Raw genomic sequence first — 5065 nt, forward strand, 5'->3', positions numbered from 1 at the left:
TTGTTTCTTCAGTATTAGCATGGTAGATACCTCAGAAGTGGCTGATACCAATTCCTATAGCTATATATGGAATAAGCACTAATGCCTCTTCTGTTGTGTTCTACAGACAAAATGGGACATCTGCCTAATGTTGTCTCTTAAGAAAATACTGCCTGAAAATGGGACGACGTAATGCATCATTCACCTTTCAGCCCCTGGCATGATTGCATATAGCACTCATCTGGACTTCCTTTGCTACAAAACCAGCTCGACCACCAGACTGGGAGAGGAAGGCTTTCATAGCCACCTAGAACGACCGACAGACCAGTGCTCCCTGAGGCACGACGTCATACTGAACCTGGAAAGGTTCCATATAATTGGAAGCCCATTAGCTAAAGCAAGAGGGCAGAATGTGACCATATTTTATTTTAGTAGGCTTGGTACACATCACAGGAAGTCCCTGTTAATGGTTGTCTACCCCAGAACTTCAGTTTGCAAACTAATTGGGAAAAACCTGGCGGTGACATTAGCTATTACACCTCAGCTAAGGAATTCAGTGGATTAGACCGGGAGTACTGGACTTCTCAGTGGGCCTGCAAGTGGGATGCAAAAGATGTCTACGGAAGAAAGACCAGGAAACTCATAACCAAAATGGAAGGGAATATTTCAGCAAATGGTGTTAAACATTTAGCCAGACTTTCCTTTGAAGAAAGTGCAAAAGCTTTTATGAAGGAAACAATTGCATTAGGAATGAAAAGCAGACTGTAGGGATACTATATATACCCTGGCTGTTACAATTACAATTTCCGCGATCAGAACTAGACTGGTTCCTGCTCAAGGAGTGAAGTTTTGAGGAGCTTTCCTGTCTCCGGGATAGCAGTGCAGCCCTGTATACTTCCATTGGCATTAAGAAATATTTTGGAAACCGTCAAAACATTTTGTGCTTTTCTCAGTTTAGGGTGAATGAATCGATAAGGATTTCCTCCACAGCATCCCAAGATTATGCTTTGCCTGTATTTGTGTATGCTTGACTAGGTTATAGAGATGAAGCTTTATTATTTCTCTCTATGGTAAGCTTTTGCTGGAACAACGTGGGCTGCATTTGTGCTTTAACCGTTCTTACAGATGGTGCATCAGGATCAAAAACCTCCTACTCAGGCCAGCTCTGCTGGTTCATGTTAATTGTCCACATGCTTTAAAGAGCTCAATGTTCTGAAGGAAAAATGCAGTCTCAAATATCTATTATTTTTTTTTTACTTCATCACTATGCTATACTCCAACATGCATTTGAGTGGATTAAAAGTTTTTCAGCAATCTGATGTACATAGGAGGCAGTTAATGTATTAATCCTCCCTGATGTACTTTCTTCTGCTCAGGTATGCAATCACTAACTAATCCCCAAATAGCTGCTCCTTTTATAGAAGGGAAATTGAGACAGAGATGTTAACAACTTGCTCAGTGTTATGTCAGAATGGGAAACTGAAGCCAACAGTCTTTCTGTATGCCTCCATCCCAAAAAACATTTCATTTAGTCTCATACCTACCTTGGAGCAGGCAAACAGTGCACCAGAACGAAGGGGTACTGCTCACATCAGCTGAACACACACACACAAGTATTTTCAAGATAAGTGTCCTGCCCTAGTCCTTCTTTATGTGATTCTGGACATCCTTCCAGAAACTGGATGAAGACAACAAGTTTCCTGTGAAAAAGCAGCATAACCTGTCTGTCACAGCCCTGCCTTAGTTTTCCCATGTAGACAGTGACTGCACTACCAGCAGGTCTCAAATTCTGTGTTTCAGAGTTTAACAAGTGAGCTGTATCCACTTTTTAAAGACTATGTTCAGTCTTTCAGCCCATGTACAGAGTCCGAAGCCGGCACCGGGTCTGGGAAGGAGCATTAGCTCCCTCTCCTATTAGGTCCCACCACTCCCCCAGCACTGCCATCACCCACTACACCTCCCAGCAAGGGGCTGCGCTTCTTTCCTGCTTGAAGGCCAATGCCTATTCTTAGGCATTAAAGTAGGTGTAGGCACCTGCTTTGGTCCTTTTATCCAGTTGCCCTTCCTTAGCTTTGCAAGAAGAGGATAGGTGGACATCAATAACTGCTGCAGGCTGCTGTGCATCCCCTTTGCCATTTAATACCCAGTTTCCGCCTCTTTTCCCCCTTAGGCAGCCAATTCCTGTGAAGTTTTTCTGCTTTGATTCTTGATGTGCTGTGGCCCTCTGTCTCCCTTAAATCGATAATGATGTCTAGGGAGTCACTTGCATATCAGTGGTCTTTCATCTTCGGTGCTTGTGGCGTAGTATTGCACTTGTTGCTGATCCTTAATGACTGTTCAAATTAAGGATAAACATCCAAGCACCTAATACCCTCCCCTTAAAGCCTGTGATATGAGGAAAAGGTACAGTGAAAGACATCCCTCTGAAACAAACACGGAAAGAGCACAAAAACTGAAACTGAAATTCTTGAGATTCACGAAGCGTTGCATTTTCCCTTTCATTTAAGGTTGCACAATGCCAGCATTCTCCCTCCTATAGTGTGTGCCTATTTACAGTCGCTTTTTCTAAGGTTTTTATAAGAAGCTGAGCGAGCTCCTAGGGAAAGCAGCAAGAACAATGCATGCCTTTGGAATCACAGCTTTCAAATTGGAGAGGGACGGGCAGAATGGCTCTCTCCTCCCCCTTATCAGCAAAACCAGAATTGAGGGAATGCTTTGGGGAATTCTCATGTTAAAAATCCCACTTCAATGGAAAGATTTCAGTTGCTTCTAGTAATTGATGAGATCTCAAATAATTACTGTGAATTTTTGCATTAATGTAAATTGTATCCCAGTGTTTGTTCACCTGCTTATTACCAATATCTCAGGCAGTACCTAAGTTTGCAACTTATGTTTAATAATCTTTGCACTCTAGACAGCAAATCTTTAACTGCAATAAAATATAGTTCATAGGGATCAGAATGAAAAGAAAATGTAGTCCGAGGGACAGCCACATAACAAACCATTGGATTACTTCAGAAAGGCTGTGAAATGCTGAATTAACCTGGCATCGAGATGTCTTTACTCTTTTCACTGTAGCAAGATCTTATTAACACTACCGGAGAGAGTGCTCTGGGAGCTGCAAGCATTGTTATTTGGCAAGATATAAATTTAACTTCTTCAGAGATAAGCCTGTGCCTGATTTAAATGCAGTGTGTAAGATCCTCATTTTATGATATTAATAGATGCTGCCTGACTGCATCAGTTCTGAGCACTTGGTACCAGCAGAGCTGACTGCTCTAACCAATCTTCGCTGTCCCCCAGTCAGGATGACCATGGAACATGGTCAATTCTTCCTGTTTCAACAAAGTCTTGTGAGGCTCAGATGCAACCAGTAGTAAGGAAGGCAGGCTAATACCAGGCATTCTGGAAGGCAGTTCCTCAATATTATCCATTCCAGCTGGATAAAACACCAGGAAAAGATCTAGAGCCTGATTAGCACACCAGTCAGAGAAGATTAGGTATACCAGTGGTGCCCAGCAATTTGTCTGGTTATGGGAACTCCATTTGGGCAAGTAAAATGAAGCAGGCTGTTGAGATCAGATGGAGAATCTTTGTATTACGTGATATCAGACCTAGCCACATTAAAACCAAAGATTAATTGCTGAGGCTTCATCATGTCCTGGAGCTTTCAGACAGCCACACATCAAACTTTGTCATGAGAGAAGACTTTGTCCTTAAAGTTGTGTGAAATCCGTGTTCTGGGCTGCTTTTCTCCTGGCAGATATCACAGAAAACCCAGCCAGCATGAGAATGAATGGCTGAAAATAAGTGTTCAGTTGTCCTCAGTAAATTCAATTACTTCAGCCAATTTTTGTAAACATTGGGCTGCGGTTTCTGTCAGAGTGAATGTGAATAGGAGAGTGAACTTCCTTCCAACCCGGTAAAGTGACAAAGGTCAGGTCCTGCAGCATCAACTCCAGACCCCCACACTCTTGCCATGCTGTCATCACCTGTGTTTCTAGCATAAATCACGGCTTCTTTCTAGATCTACAGGCTCTGGTGTTTTCTGGGGAGTGCAAGTTGCTAAATCCCTTTGCATACACATTGTGTTATATTTTCTGTACAAAACTTCCTAATAATCCTTTGAATTAGTCATATTTAAATCATCCTGAATGAATTAATTAATGCTACTTACATATTGCATATTTTTCAGAAAGAGAAAGGAAAAAATAGAGTGGTTAGTTTGACATCAGCTAAAATTTCTTTTCTACCGTTTACAGAGTAAGTGCACAAAAGTGCAAAAATTTGTTGGTTCAGAATTAGGGCCCTACATTATCAACATCACAGCAGTAGCTGAGGTTCGCAACAGGCATCTTTGTCAGGACACTGGACGATGTGCGTGAAGAACCCGGAGAGCCTTGACGTATCTGCATTTAAATCCTAAGAGCCTTGGAGAACCAAGGATTTCTTGTGAGACGAGAAGCATCAAATGAGGATCCGGAAATAATGGCAGAGACTTTTTTCTGCCACTGCTATCAATCAGGGTTATGAAGGAACTGGCTGTCTGGAAGTTAAAGTCGCTGATGGCTGTCCAGGGAGTTCTGCAGGCTCTGTCCCACACAGATCTGCAGTGATCTGCCTGCTTCCTTTGCCGTTGATAGCTCTTTTCTAACTGCTGCTTATAGTCAAAGGGAGTCAGTTGAGAGGAGTGGTAGAGTGGATCCAATGAAAAGTCTCACATGCTCTGCAGCTGGGGAATGGACATGTTGTCGTCCCAGATGTAACCCAAACCCCTCAGCTGTGCCCTGAGGAGTAATGCCCATAAGGCACGGAGAGAGTGGGGCACCTTGAAGGCTAAGTGAAAGACAACAGGTCAGAGGAATAGGTCTTGATCCCATCTTCTGAGATTAGGCTGTTCAGAATGCTAGAGGCCAGCTTTCTGCCCAGCTGACAGCTATGACCAGGGCAGCAGAAACCTGCTGCTAGTAGGTTCATGTTTTCCCTTTGTAAAGAGAGGAAGAGTCTACCCATATCTGCCTCTTACTGGATGGCATACTGGATAGAACATCCTCCAGAAAATGGACGATGGGGGTTTTCTAGTTTC

At 42.9% G+C, this 5065-nt stretch overlaps 1 pseudogene; it reads left to right on the forward strand.

Annotated features, from left to right (window-relative positions):
• The first annotated feature begins 213 nt into the window (after positions 1-213).
• LOC104626088 lies at positions 214-4633 on the forward strand (annotated as a pseudogene).
• The last annotated feature ends 432 nt before the right edge of the window (positions 4634-5065 follow it).

This window comes from Phaethon lepturus, unplaced genomic scaffold (assembly GCF_000687285.1).
Source record: "Phaethon lepturus isolate BGI_N335 unplaced genomic scaffold, ASM68728v1 scaffold9539, whole genome shotgun sequence".
In the NCBI taxonomy this organism is placed as follows: domain Eukaryota; kingdom Metazoa; phylum Chordata; class Aves; order Phaethontiformes; family Phaethontidae; genus Phaethon; species Phaethon lepturus.